Here is a 16032-nt window from a genome sequence, read left to right as displayed (position 1 = left end):
TAAAAGATAGATTCAGGCAGAGCAATTATATCCTTCATCTGAAGATCTTAACTAGCCTTTAACCCTTAGGGAGTGAAACTGCCCTTGACTTACATGAAACCAAAGTCACAGCTCTCCTGAGATTCACAAAAGAACATTGCTTCCTGAAACTGTCAACACTGGAAGAACATTTGAGATTAACTGAACAGTCACCTTTCTCCAAAATTAAGGATTGAGAAGACTAGAAAATAAAGTTACTTTGCCACAGAAAAATATGTTCAAGTCCACTTGATGCTAAATGACACAACTCCTGGTTGCTCCTCCACTGCTTTTATTCACTACTTCCTCATTATTTTCCATTCCAGAAGTGAAAAATCCAGTCTTCTCAGGCTCAGAAAGTCAATTGCCTAGCACTAATGACAATGAGATTGTTTTTTGGGGGAAGGAATATTTATTTCCTTCATAACTGATGCTCTTCAAAAGACACAATGAATTAGCAGGTGTTAAATCTAAGCCTTGTCTCTGATTAGGCATTTCTTTAAGGCTAGTATTTTTCCTCCATAGGAATAAATAAATTATTGCCTTTTACTTCCAATCTTTTACATCCCATGTTAAACAAAGAACACAAAATGTCACATATTTTATTGCCCCTCAGCTGCTGCATCCTAACACAGACATCCAGGAACCACGCCCAGTCTTTATTTTAATAAATCGCCCAGTTATTTTCAAACCTCTTTACACAATTACCTTATTTTATTGTTCTCTATGTTAAAATTCATTTATGACTTCCTTTATAATACTAGTGTGTTTTTTACACTTTAATCCTTCAAAACATATGTCCTCAATAAAAATAAATAAATAAGCAATTCTATTCCAAATACTTGTCATTACCCCACCTCCAGGGTGTAACAAAAGATTATTCTTGAAATGATCACATTTATGCAACTTCCATAAGTGCTTATTACCACAGCTTGTATCCTCATTTATATGAAAAACATAATGATTGTTTATTTAAATGTGATGAAAGCATTCTTATCTAAACCAAACAGCACTAAGTAATCAGATGGTGGCTTTAATTTCTCCACGGAAAATATATTTGTACACTCACAGACTGTGGCCAACTGCTGCATTGTAAACACGGCAGCTACATACATTTGATACTTCATCTTATTTCGCCATCATCATCTGCCAAAAGAAATAATTAACTGGAAATTACATCAACATTAGATGAACTATGTGTTTCTATCTGGACTAGCAACATTTCTTTTTACTCAAATAACATCAAAATTGGCAAAGTCCTTGTGTTCATTAAATAGATATGTTGAGAATATTATATTTTATAATTGATTACTATGTCCTTAAACTGCAAGTGTGATCATCTACAGAATGAAACAAGTAGAAGATCACACAGCTAATTTGAAAAGATAACATACATCCATGGTTGATAAAAAATCAAAATACACATAAAATTCTATGAGTCATTAGCTGTATGACAAAAATAAAGCAGCAATCACAATCGAAAATAAGACCACTCATTCACCTGGCACATATCAAGGGCTAACAGGTATCTCGCCTTGAGGTTACAGTCGTGTGCAAACCACGGTTAAGAGAACCATTCTATGAACTGAAAAGCTACTTCCTTTCATGAAAATCATGCAAGTGTGTTTGAATCAAACCTCATTCAGCAGTTTTCTCCCAGTGTTCTCAGAGCAAACAGGCATAGAAACAGTAGGGAGTATTTTAATTCTCTCTCACCTCTGCTTGTCATACTGAGCTCATTGCACCCTTTTGGGTGTAACTATATTTGATTCCTGGATTTGAAAATTGTAAACAAGTTTATTACATAAGTTATTCCGTGGTCATTGTTTGATTTGGGGCCAAAAAGAACACCATAGTTGTGAAATGTCTCTTTTCACTATAATGTCATTGTTTCTTTTTTTAGAAAAAAATTTATGGATTTAAACATTTTATATAATGACTAACACAGGTTTTACATTGTGCGCTTTTAAAAATTAAAGACCAGATAGGTATTTAGAGACAGATATTTTTAGCTGTGTGTAACTAATCTCTTCTTTGGCCTCAGGGTGTGAATCCTTGTACACATTTTAATGATGCCCAGAAGAAGACAAAGTCAGAATAATGTTGATGACACATGAAAAGTCATGAAGTGTCTTTCTTGCTCTTCACCATTTATTGAAAATATACAGTGATGCCAGGCGGTGGTGGCACATGCCTTTAAACCAGCACTCGGGAGGCAGAGGCAGGCGGATCTCTGGGTGTTCAAGGCCAGCCTGGTCTACAAGAGCTAGTTCCGGGCTACAGAGAAACCCTGTCTCGAAAAACCATATATATATATATATATATATATATATATATATATATATACAGTGACATCTTGAACTTTGCATGCAAATAAATGGAATTTGAAAACACTATCCTGAGTGAGGTAACCCAGACCCAAAAGACGAATATGGTATGTACTCAGTCATAAGTAGATATTAGCTATAAACAAAGAATATTGAGTTTATAATTCATGATCCAAGAGAAGCTAAGTAATAAGGTGAACCCAAAGAAAAACATATATAGATCCACCTGAAAATTGGAAACAGACAAGATCGCCTGACAAAAATTGGGAGCATGGGGGTTGGGGGAGAAGGGAGGGTGGAAGGTGAAGAGGAAGGTAGAAAGGGAGGGGTGAGGAGAACTTGAGGGCATGGGATGGTCGAGATGAAGGAGGGACAGAGATGAGAGTAAGAAAAGAGATATCTTGATTGAAGGAGCCATTATGGGGTTAGCGGAAACCTGGCTCTAGAGAAATTCCTGGGAATTCACAAGGATGACCCCAGCTAAGGCACTAAGCAATAGAGGAGAGGGGACCCCATCTTGACTTGTTCAAAAGTCAGACTGATGAATATCTTAAATATTACCATAGAACCTTCATCCAGCAACTGATGGAAACAGAGGCAGAGACCCCATCAGAGAACTGGACTAAGCTCCCAAAGTCCAGTTGAAGAGTGAGAGAATATAAGAAAAGAGGTCAAGACCATAATGGGTACACCCACGGAAACAGTCTGCCTGAGCAAGCATAGGACCAAACTAGTTCCTCTTAATATGGTTGACAGTTGCATGGCTGGCACAGACTGAGGGGCCACTGGCAGTGGCACCAGGATTCATCCCTATTGCATGTACTGGCGTTTTGGGAACCTTGCAGGGAGGGCCTTGAACCTTCCACAGAGAAATGTGCATTATCCTCTCTGAGGACTGGATGTGGGTGGTGTGGGAGGGCATGTGGAGTGAATGGGAGAAGAGGAGGGAGAAAGAACATGGATTGATTTTTTAAAAAAAAAACTATAATAATTATTTAAAAAATATACAGCACATTTTCTTATAGAAGAAAGACTTCCATAGACCCCACACACAACTCACTTTAATCACAACTGGATCATCTCTTGTAAAATGCCAATATCTGAGATACTCAGTTGTTTTGACACTAATGGTAACAGAATTGTTCATCTTTAGTACAGAATTGATTTTAATTTGACCTCTGTGAGGCACTGGTAGTTAAGTCCATAGACATGGAGTAGATAGATATTGAGGCGTGGTCACATGTTTGAGAACCATGCACTCCATTGGCAAATCTGTACAATTTGTCTCAGTTATTTCCTTGTATCTTTGGAAATAAAATTATATGGACAACTGTATCTGGTATCAAAGCATACTAATAGTATAAATAGCACAGGTATTCTCAAGAGGCAACCCTCATCTTATTTAACAAATAAGTCTATACCACCAGTCTATTACGGCATATAAATAAAGGAAGCTGGCTCTAAATTATTATTTCTTCTTTCTTTGTTTTGCTTTGAAATCAGTTATTTCTTTCATTTTTTAAAACAATCTTTTTTTATTTCACATAGCAATCCCAGTTTCCTTTCCCTCTCCTCTCCCACTCTCCCATATTTCTGCACCTCAAGTCGTTCACTCCTCAGAGAGGGTGAGGACTCTCATAGGGAGTCTATAAAGTCTGTCACATCACTTGAGGCAGGACCAAGGCCCTCTCACCCTGTATCTAGGTTGAGCAAGCTATACCTCCACAGGGAACAGGCTCTAAAGAGCCAGTTCATGAACAACAGATAAATACTGATTCCACTGCCCCACAAACTGCCCAAGGCACACAATCATCACCCACATTCAGAGAGGCTAGTTCAATCCTATGCAGGTTCCCCAGCTGTTGGTCCAGAGTCAGTGAGCTCCCACTAGCTCAGGTCAGCTGTTTCTATGGTTATTCCCATCATGGGCTCAACCCCTTTGTTCATATTATCACTCTTCCTCCCTCTCTGTAACTGGACTCTGGGAGCTCAGCCCAGTGCTTAATTGTGGATCTCTGCATCTGCTTCCTCCAATTACTGGATGAAGGTTCCATGATGACAATTAAAGTAGTCATAAATCTGATTACAGGAGAAGGGCAGTTAAGGCACCCTCTCTACTCTTGCTTAGATTCTTAGATGGGGTCGTTCTTGTGGATTCCTGAGAATTTCCCTAGTGCCAGGTTTCTCGCTAACCCCATAATCTCTTTCCTTGCTTTCCCTCTCTGACCTTCCCAATCCCTCATGCTCTTCTCCCCTTTCCCCTTCTCCCCTTCCCACTGCCCTTTCACATTTCACACTCCACTCCATGCTCCCAATTCACTCAGGAGGTCTTGTCTATTTCCCCTTCCAAGGGGAATTCATGTATGTCTCTCTTAAGGTCTTCCTTGGTTCCTGGCTTCTCTGAGGTTGTAGACTGTAGGCTGGTTATCCTTTGCTTTATGTCTAATATTCACTTATGACTGGATGTCGACATATAAAAGAATGGAAATAGGTTGATATCTATCCCCATGCACAAAATTCAGGTCCAAATGGATCAAAGACATCAACATAAATTCAGTCACACTTACTTTCACAGAAGAGAAAGTGGGAAGTAGCCTTGAACATGTTGGTATAGGAGGCACGTTTCTCAGTGTAACACCAGTAGCACAGACACTGAGATCAACAATTAATAAATGAGTCCCCCTCAAACTGAGAAACTTCTATAGGGCAAAGAGCATAGTCAACAAGACAAAATGCAGCCAACAGAATAGGAAAAGTTTTCATCATCCCCATATCTGATAAAAAGATGATGTTCTAACTATATAAAGAACTCAAAAAACTAGACAACAAAATACAAAATAATCCATTTAAAAAATGGGTGCAGAGAATTCTCAACAGAAGAATCTCAAATAGCCAAAAAGCACTTAAGGAATGCTCATCAGTCTTTGCCATCAGGGAAATGCAACTCAAAACAACTCAGAGATCTCATCTTACAGCTGTCAAAATAACTAATATGGAAAATACTAGTAGCTTATGCTAGACAGGAATACTTCTCCATTGCTGGTGGGAGTGCAAATTTCTACAGCCTCTTTGGAAAACAATATGGCAGTTTCTCAGAAAATTGGGAATCAATCTACCTTAAGGTCCAGTAATTGCTGGGTGGCAGTGTTGCATGCCTTTAGTACCAGAATTTGGGAGGCAAAGGAAGGCAGATCTCTGTGAGCTTGAGGCCAGCCTGGCCTACAAGAGCTAGTACTAGAACAGCCAAAGCTATACAGGGAAACCCTGTCTCGAACCCCACTCCCAAAAAGACCCAGTAATACCACTCTTGGGCATATACCCAAAAGATGCACACTCATACCACAAGGACATTTGCTCAACTTGTCCAAAGCAGCATTATTAGTAATAGCCAGAATCTGGAAACGACATAGATAATTTCAACCAAAGAATGGATAAAGAAAATGTGTTACATTTACACAACGGAATACTACTCAGTTGGGGTGGAGAGCATAGCATCTAGAAAAAAAATCCTGAATGAGGTAACCCAAACCCAATGGAATACTACTCAGTTGGGGCAGGGAGCATGGCATCTAGAAAAAAAAATCCTGAATGAGGTAACCCAAACCCAGAAAGAAAAACATGGTATGTACTCATGCATTGAGTTATTTCTCATGTTATATACAAAGAAAGATTGCCTTAGAGAGAGGCCTTTGCCATCTAGAACACATACATTTCCAATTCCCTAGCAAAAGGAAAAAATATCAGATTTCCAGCGTAGTACTGACATTCTGTTTTATGACCTCAAACCACTATGTATAATTGTGTTCAGTCCACACTTCCAGATATTGAAAATGATAGTGATGCCAAGGAACTTCCATACTTATGTCAAGCTCCTACCTATGTTTGTATAGGCTAGGCTTCATTGGGAACATCCCTTCTCTTTAAAACAGTTACTGTCATTTAACAATGGGAAGGGATATAGAACACTGCCAAATAATGCGGTCTTGATATTCTTAAATGAATGTAAAAGGAACAATAGGACTAGAACTGTGAAAGGATGATGCCATCTTCTTTGCATCTTGAATAGATGATTAGAATGCTTGTTCTCCAGATTCTTAAGAAATGGAGACAAAGTCAAGAGCATAAACCCCACAATTCACTGCTTTTAATTTGCATGTTCCTGTGCTTTGACCTTCAGCTTATTTCTGTACACAGACAGATGTCTAATTCACCATTCAGTTTTACAACATCCTTTTTCTCTCTGAACCCTTGTAGAATGCTCGAGGTGTGACTGCATGTTAACCGGAGAGGACACTCTTTCCCTATTTTGTTCTTGAAACTTTGTGCTTCAAAAAGGCTAGAGTGGTTTCCTAACACAGATAGGCATTTTTGAAACTTTTCACTTAATTTCAATTGATTGCTTTTCCTATAAATTAAAGAACTGTGAAGAAGTCAGTATGTTCATATTTTATGTATCAAATACCATTCATAACAGCTAAAAACTTATAAGTAAAAAAAAACATTCTCTATAATGTTTTGGCCTAAAAAATGTCTTGGAAATAGTGTCAACCTACCCAGTACCTACAACAGATCTGAAGGTGTTAAATTGAGGAAGAATTTAGAGTAGCTATGGATAGAGAAACAGCAACTCAAGAAAAGGACTGCTTTGGAGTCCAAATGACTGATGCACCTGAGTATGCACTTCCATAAATAAGTTCAAACGAACTGAGAAAATGAGATGAGTTTTAACACAGAAAATATAAAGAAAAAGGTTGTGTATACCAGCTAAACTGTATATCTTTAAAGCCAGAAAATTAGCAAGGGAATTCTTGCTTAAATAAACCCGAATGCAAGTTCAATGCTAAAGAAACTGTAATTAAAGACCTGTGGCAAAATTGAATGCTACTCAGTAGGGCCAAGAGGTTAAAGGCTCAAATATTCTTTCCAAATCTGTTTCTTGACTGTAGGAACTTTCAATGGATTGTCCCCTCTTTTAAAAACAAAAGTTAGAATTAGCTCAAAGCCAGAGCTTTTGCCTTCCAATGGAAAAATGTCCAAAACCTACTTACTAAACATTGCTATGACAAGCATCAGTTTTATGATTACAGCAGTTGCTCATTTTCCTTCCTGCAGGAATTATCTAGGGATCTGACTGAAGAGTTTTCCATTTACACTTTCACATACAGCATGACTAATTTTTCTTTCCATATTTTAAGGAAATTAGTTAAAAATATATATGTTTCGTGTGGTTCATTCAAGAGACATTCCACAAGAATAATAGAGCAACTTTCGGAAATACCTACTTTCTTTCTCTTTTTCAGATCAATTTAATTTTGTACTTCTATTTCTTCGGTTTCATTTTATTACCAGAAACTGCTCTTTTGCTATATATATTTAACCCTCTCTCAGGATACCCTATTTCAGTGCCACATGGTATATTATATATAAACTTTAGAATCTTCTTGAATGTGACAAGAATATAATATTGTAGAAGTACCCAGGCCTTTTGAAAGAATAAACTTCATGGAAAGAAATGTCTGTATAAATGTTTTATTCTTTCTCTTTTCTAGTTTTCACTTTTATTGTCCCATTGACAATTACAAGCAAAATGGAATTGAAAAGATAGTCTGGGTTTGGATGTCATTCTGCATCACTAAGATTAGCGTGGCTGGGTCTGGGAAGCAGTGGAAAACCTGGTTAAGTAATTATTATGTAGGGGAGCTAAGGACAGATCATGAATTCTGCTGCCAACATTGGATTCTTCACTTGAGAGGGCAGGAGACCTGTTTATCCACATGCAATTCTGAAGGAATGTGCTTTAGGATGATAAATCCTAGAATTTATTAGAGAATTTCATAAGAAAGAAAATGATGACTGCTACCACTTAGCATTGATGAAGAAAACAGAGATGCCAAATATATATTGCTTATACTTACCGCTATGGATTCATATCCTGTTGAGGTCTTTTGCAATTACAAAATCATATTTAACTAAATAATTACAATAGGTTCTTTCAAAATTAAAATAATAGAAGTTTGTTCCATCATCAAGTAAATTATGTATAATGTATAAGACATTCTAGCTTAATTTTCTTACCCCCCCCCTCAAGGGCAAATAAATACTTTGGAATAAAAAGTCAACATTACAGATTTAAACTGGATCAGTAATGTTTTTGTTTGTTTGTTTGTTTGTTTTTGTGTGTGTGCTCCCTCCCTACATCCCCACCCCACCATCACCATGCTTCAAGGAGTGCTGGTCTGGTAGTCACACCAGTTACCTTGATTTCTTGTTGCCAAAGCTTTAAAAAATAGAGAAGCTAGATAGTACACAATTTTACTGTGTGGAATCACAAATTCATAGGAACAGTTGGCTGTTATTACAGCTTATTACAGGGATTCTAAAAACGTAACTGCTCACCTTGTAGTCTTCTAAGAAAATGTGAAGGTTAAAATATTTGAAAATGATGATAATTTTTACACTGTTAAGCCATTTAATGCATTGACTTACCCATCACTGCCAGTGCAATACTGGTACAAGTTAGCAGAAAAACACATTATCTGTGGTTGTGTTTGAAAACTCAAAAACAAGTAGCTTGGACTTTTCAGTCACAAAGAGTTCTAATTCGAGTTCCCTTTAATTACCTTAAAAATGTAGACATTTGTCTCATGTCAAGGTTGTTTCTCAAGATTATTGTTTTATGACCAAGACAAGCAGCATTTTGAGATACAAAAAAAAAAAAAAAAAAGTAGAAAAACGAATTCTCAAGACTTGGTATTGTCATGGCAATGGCCTAGATTCACCAAGGAGAATTGTCTTCTCAAGAATACTCACAATGGGATTTTCTCACCTAGCTTTGTTGGAATTGCGAATAGTTGTTTTCAATCACTAAGAGACAAGGGCTCACAGGACAGTGCTGTTCTCTCCTTCCCCTTTTCTTGTGACTTCCAGAACACAATGCAAGACAAAACCAGCTCACCAAATTTGCTTTCTAACCAAATCCTTCATCCTATTTTACTGTCCTCTAGGGACTAGGTGATCTAGAATAAATAAAATGCCAAACAAATAAAATGCCAGAGTCTTCTTCAGTGGTCTAACCTTTGCTAACTTCTGACTGTTAGGGAAGGAGAAGATTGATTTCTATTGCTTTCAAAGATTCTGCGTAAACCTCAATCTCTGTCATACCAGTACAACACAATAAAGCCAAATAGCATGTGCTGCACCACAGGGATGGGCATGAAACATGATATTTAACAACTTATTGGCTTTCCAACCCAGTAGGTGCCTTTATGAATATATCTAAGCCAACCTTAGTAAATTTCAAAGAAAGTCTCTGAAAATCCAATATTTTAGGTGCACTGCCAACTTGTTTCAGTGCTACATTTAAAGCCAAGATTTTCTTATTTTCAAGTTTTGTTTTATTGAAATGTACCATATTGGCCCCAAAGTCAAACCCTCAAGTAAATAAAGTTAAGGACTCACCTTAATAACACCACAGCCAAGAAAAGCCCTGGTTCATAGATGGCTGGAACATTAAGTTGCTGCATCTGTTATAAATTTTCCATTCTTCAATGATCATTAAAAAGCAATCGTCTAAGTGAAATATGCAATACACATTATTTATTTTCTATTTGTAGGAAATCACCTACATTAAAGCTATAGATTATGCATTACCATACTATTTATTGTTTCAGTCTTTGGAAGAATTGCCACTTTCTGTGCTTTATGGAGCTTGCTATCAATACCACCTTGAAGATGACTTTAAATTATACAGAAAGCCACTTAGGAGATCATACTGACCAGTTACTTTCCATTTCCACACAAGTATATAAAAAGAAAAAAAGATGTGAGACTTTAGTAATTGGGATGCAATGAAATAAAAAGCTCTTTGGGAATAAAATCTGGATCTCGGGTGCAGCTCCTCAGAATTACTATCACAGACATTTTAGATAGAGTTTCACGTGCAATAAATAGGATCCATAATAATGTCTACCTCACATGAATATTATTATAAAAACATGATGTTAGTGTTCTATCTATATTTTGAGTTTTTTAGGAAGAAAGATATAGGCTTGGGGGGCAGAAAGATCAATTTTTTATCACATGTAAAGCAATTGCTATCAGTGAGTCCTCAAGCTATAGGGTCCTTCATGAATGCTAAAGCCTGGTTTTCTTTTTTTCATAAGAAAAATACACTTTTATCAGAAATAGAGTGTAGTTCTTTAGTGATGGGCAGATTGTGGATGTCTCAATTTGAACCATTCAAAGCATGTCTGGTTTTCTTGTTGTGTAAAACTCCCAGTTACCCTTATCTTCTTCTCTCCCTTAATGAAGAATAAGTTTAGTTAGCATATGACCACAGATGGTCAAGTGCAACTTTTAGGAAATAGCCAGTATTCTTTTTCTTATATTGTTGAAGAATTATTGATAGAATTTTAGCTTACACTTGCCAGAAACACTTTGATATTTTATCATATAATGACACTTTATGATATTTATCATATGCTAACTAAACTCACTCTTCATTAAGGGAGAGAAGAAGATAAGGGTAACTGGGAATTTTACACAACAAGAAAATCAGGCATGCTTTGAATGGTTCAAATTGAGACATCCACAATCTGCCCATCACTAAAGAACTACGTGCCATAAGTATTGCTAAGGAAATTCATTATATAGTATTGACTAGAGATTTTCCATAGGCTTTAAGTGTGAAGATTACTAAAGTTACCTTTCTGATTAACAATCTTGTTTCTAGAATAAATTTAGAAGGTCCTTACATATCTTCCAGTACCTTTGCTAGATAAGTTTTTTGCCTAATTTTCAAGCCACTTCCATAAATTGACATTCTTATAATTGCATTCTAATGTGGTTTAAATCTAAATGTGCTTCAAAATCTCATGTGGAATTCTTGGTATTCAGTGTACCCTTGTTTATATATGGGGTCTTGGGGAGGTGACAAGATCATGGGTGCTCTGGACTACTAATTGTATGTATACATAAGTGATGTGGGATTCCCCTCTATATGCTGTGAATACCATTGGAGAATAAAGAAACTTGCTTTGCCTGATAGGGTAGAACAGAGCAAGGTGGGAAAACCTAAACTGAATGCTGGAAGGAAGGAGGCAGAGTCAGGGAGACGCCAAGTAGCCCTGCCAGAGACAAATGCCAGATGGAGCTAAGCCACAGCCATGTGAACTCCTAAGTAAATAGTGAGTCTTAGGTACTACACGCCTGCACACACACACACACACACACACACACACACACACATTACATTATACATTGTAATTTCCAAATACTCACGCTTGGTTCTCTTCCAGTTCAATGAACCAACCTATAAAAATACTAAATCTATCTGTCAGTTCACATCCACGTAATTAAATGGCGCAGACCTGACTGAAGCAGCAGTGTGGCATCATATCTCCCAAAGTCACCATGCCATTATTATCAGAGGACTGTCCTGGGCTGACTAAAATCTGCAAATACGCTACTGTAATTCATTTGGAAGATGATTATTTTACTATGACAAGGGAAAAACGTGCCAGACTGTCAAATGATCTGCTACAAATGTGGCATTTACAAATCGAAGTCTATCCATGGGGCTTCACTCAAAATGGAAACCTGGGTAAAGTTCGGGTTTTAGGCACTCAAGCAATTATAAAAGAAACTATTACATACTTTTACATATATTCTCTATGATGGCCCAAGTCATGGTCCTTTATTTACCTATTTTAATTTTCTGTGTGTGCACATCAGTTTGTGTCCAGGTGTGCGTAGCAGAAGCTAGAGGTCACTTCAGGTGGTGTTTCTAGACACTCTCCTCTTAGTTCTGGCATTGCTGTTGTTCTGGTTTTGTCTTTTCTTGTTTTTGTTGTTTGTTTGTTGTTTGTTTTTGAGATGGCATCACTGGCCTGCTGATCACCAGATAGACTACATTGACTATCACTGAGCTCTATGTATCCAGTGCTGGGATTCTGAGTACCATCACGCCTATTTTGTTTGTATAAGATATAGGGATTGAACACAGGTCCTCAAGCTTTGCAGCAAGTATTTTTCTATCACAGGCGATACACTTTGACGAAAATGTCTTTTTCATTATAAGAGACTGGAATTTTTGATAAACCTTACAGCCAATCTAAAATATACCTTGTGGCCACTGAAGACTAAAGAATAGTATCCTGCTATTAATTCTACCTATTTGTTTAAACTGCATTTACAAGAACATGCAACACACAACCATGGAGTTTTATATAATTAGCTTTTGCAACCTAAGTTAATGCACAGACGTAATCTCAAATTATGTTCCTTTTCATGAACTTATCCAAGAGAGCAATACTTGTGTCGTGGTATGTGTTATGACAACCATTTAAAAAAAATCAACAAACGGGTAGAAAGTGACCTCATACAAACAGCCAAATAGCCACCATAAATGTTGGAGGCAACATACTAATACTGCTTGATTGAGGTGTGTGCAGTGCTTTGAGGTCAGTTGGGGTAAATAGCTTAAATCCTTGTAAAACTTGGTTAAACATCCTGTAAAGTTTCCCTCATTCCTTACCCAAATGATGCTTTCTGTGCTGCTCATAAATTTGAATAAAGTCCTTGATTAGGACAACATCTACAGAAAGCAACCAAGACCATCAGACATCATGCAGAGAGATATAAGCAAACATATATACACTTCAGGAAAAAAAAGAATCCATAAGCTTCAGACAGATGGAAGGCATAAGGCAGAAGTAGAGAATTTGAACTTGGGCTTGCTCTTGACCAGACAAATCAAAATGGAAGTGCTTTGTTAATTTTTCCTCCATGTGAAACAAACACATATTGGTTCCTTTGAAACTATTTTAAATTCACGTAACAGATGCATCTGTGGCGCTATCTCCCGTGCACTTCAGTGTTTTTAGAGACAGCAGGTCACTATTCTAATCAGCACAGGCTTGCTTTGAACTAATGACCCTCCTGCCTCAGACTGTCAAATGGTAAAATTATAGGCATGTGTCACCACAAATAGCTGCAACGGTGTGTCTTTATCCATTATATAAACTCCAGATTTTACAAAAGAGGTCTTACCCCCTTGAACCAATAACTTTAGAATTTCAAAATAGCAGTTCATTCCCTATAGCCAAATAATTGACTGTCTATATAAGCAACACTTCAGAGACATGATGAAAACCAACTATGCACATTAGTTCAGATCTTTCTTGCCATTATTTTCCATTAGCTCTCAGATATAATACTAAGAACAGAAGTGATGATATTGGGAATATTAAATAGTATATCACTTAGAATTATTTTTAATTATCTTTTAGAAGCATGCTATTTCTTATTTTCTCCCTGTAGATGTACACTGTAAAACATTCTAATTATTATTAAAACTTAATGCCAGCCACCCAGGAAGACTCTGGTTATCAAGCATAAGTCAACAGAATGATCCTTTCACTATTGCTTGTTCCTATAGACATTCAAAGCTTCAAGAATGGTTTAAAAACAAATATTTGCTGGGTATTTAAAATGCCAAGCACTTGTCAAGTGCTTCTGAGTATTCTGTCATTTTATCCACATTATACTGTGACAAATAATGTATTATGTTAGTGCGGCTACGTTGCAAGTACAAAAACTGATGTACAAATGACAAGCATGTCTAATGTCAGAGAGATATTAATATTCAAATTGTTAAGTGGAATATGATGTCTTTCTTGAATAGAAAGAAAGATGCATTATTATTTATATTGTCAAGCATATCAAAAATAAGGGGAATAGGAACTCCTTTGAGTTAGATTTGGTCAGAGATTGGACAGCAGTCAATAGAGAGATGCATCTGACCAAAGTACTGAGAGAAAGGGACTGATTGCTTAGTACTAAATATGAAATCTATATCATCCAGGTACCATCCTTGCTACCACTAGGGGGTAAGGAACATCACAGGAGTCAGAAATAATACAAGAGCTGGAAGATGGGTAGCTATGAAACTCTGTCTTCTGGATATAATATGGCTAATATGCAATGGACTTCTAGCATAATGGCTAACCAATAAGAAATCTACACAAGTTCAAGGCAGCCATAATTCCCACCACAGCGGACGTAGATGATCTCCAAATTCTACTCTGTACTGAGGAGCTCTTGGCAATTGAGATCTTCTAGGAGAAAGGGAATCGATAGCTCTTTTTTCTTTTTTTTTTTTGAGGACACAGCCACCAGAAGAATAGCCATGGTGTAGTGGACCACTTTGTGCCCATCCATGCTTATATGGGCAATGCTAACTGGATCTAGTGGGTGATTAAAAAAGTACATGAAGTGGGTAATGCTTGTTGAGAGGAATATGGATAGTGGAGGAGGGGTGGGAAGTAGATATGATATTTCATTTTATACATCTATAAAATTCTCAAAAATAAAGAAAAAACATATCTATATATGCAAATATATGTGTATATTGACTGCAAAAATAAAAATAAATTTGTCACAGCTGATCTCCCTTCATCAATGAAGCCTAGAAGTTGTCTGGAAGAAACAGTTATTTCTACTCCACTGCTTATTATACATACCGAGTTTGTAGATCAAATATTAAGAGCAGAATTCATGCATTTTATTATATAAGAGACAGAAGTAGGATCCCTTTAAAAAAATCTCTAAGTAAAATATGATACATTATAAAATGTATTCTTGAAGAAATATACAGAATACCACAGCACTTTAAATCTACAGATGTTAAAACATGATGGGAAATTCACCCAGGATTAAGAAGATGATAACAATTTATAGCAGTTAATCAAAGATAAATTACACATCATGGGATGATATAATTGGAATTGGACACTATTTATTTTAGCGGTGAGTAAGGACACAGCCTGCTCACTGGAAAGGTCCTTAATAAATCTGAGTTTTATCCTCATCGGTCCTCTTTAGCCCAAGTTACTCATCTTATTGCAGAAAATATACACCCAGCTGTCAAAGATTTAGTATCAATCAACAATCTCTCTTCAGCCTGGGCTTGCTTTGCAAAAGCTTGGCTGAAATATAGATAAATCTGTCTTTCTGTGTATAAGTTTATGTTCACAATACCTATGTGAACTAAAAACAGACAGAGCCTGTGAATTAAGGCTGTGCACACAGTAACTCACAGTAAGGTGAACAAAGAAACATGGAATAACTGTAATAAATACCAGTCCCAGCAGGTGGTAGAATCAACAGAATTATGTTTTTAATTCAAACCTCGTTCCAAGTTAGGTTGTCTTTAAGTAAGGAACCTAACTCAATTGAAATTCATTTTGTTTATGACTTAAGAAAATAATTACACTGTTTTTTGCTTCTACGTTGTTCTGGAAAAAAAAAATAATTCTAGAGTCAAAGTCATATTGATACTTTTCTATGACATTGATAGGTTAACTTTGGTCTGTGGATACCCAGCTATGTAGTCATTAAGGATCTGGTTAGAAATAAACATTGTTTAATTTTTCTTGTTGATATATTCATACTCCCTGTAGAGGACTCTGATTTTTTTTATCAAGATTTCCACTTGACCCATAGGAACTTGGATATATTAAGTCCTGGTTTAAGTACCAAATTATGCCAATAAACACATACCATAAAAGTCTGTTCCCATTCATCTGACTGAGTTCTTCTTCTTATTAAGCAATATCTAGGTGAAAATAACTCTGGTGCTAGAAAGTTGGCTCAGCAATCAAGAGCACTAGCTGTTCTAACAGAGGAC

The 16032-nt window shown here is 36.7% G+C and overlaps 1 protein-coding gene across 5 annotated transcripts in view; it reads right to left on the bottom strand.

Moving 5' to 3' along the window:
• The window catches only part of Cntn4 (contactin 4), a 995812-nt gene that overhangs the window by 721121 nt on the left and 258659 nt on the right, over positions 1-16032 (bottom strand). The window contains exon 4 of one of the 5 annotated variants that reach the window (XM_041635217.1): positions 1088-1164. The exons of the other annotated variants lie outside the window; for them this stretch is intronic. The gene's annotated coding sequence lies outside the window, so the exon portion shown is untranslated. The remainder of the gene's footprint in view (positions 1-1087; positions 1165-16032) is intronic. 5 annotated transcript variants of the gene reach the window in all.

This window comes from Microtus oregoni, unplaced genomic scaffold (assembly GCF_018167655.1).
Source record: "Microtus oregoni isolate MIOR12 unplaced genomic scaffold, Mior012 000002F_ref0000024, whole genome shotgun sequence".
Classification (NCBI taxonomy): domain Eukaryota; kingdom Metazoa; phylum Chordata; class Mammalia; order Rodentia; family Cricetidae; genus Microtus; species Microtus oregoni.
This window is presented reverse-complemented; position numbering and strand designations above follow the sequence as displayed.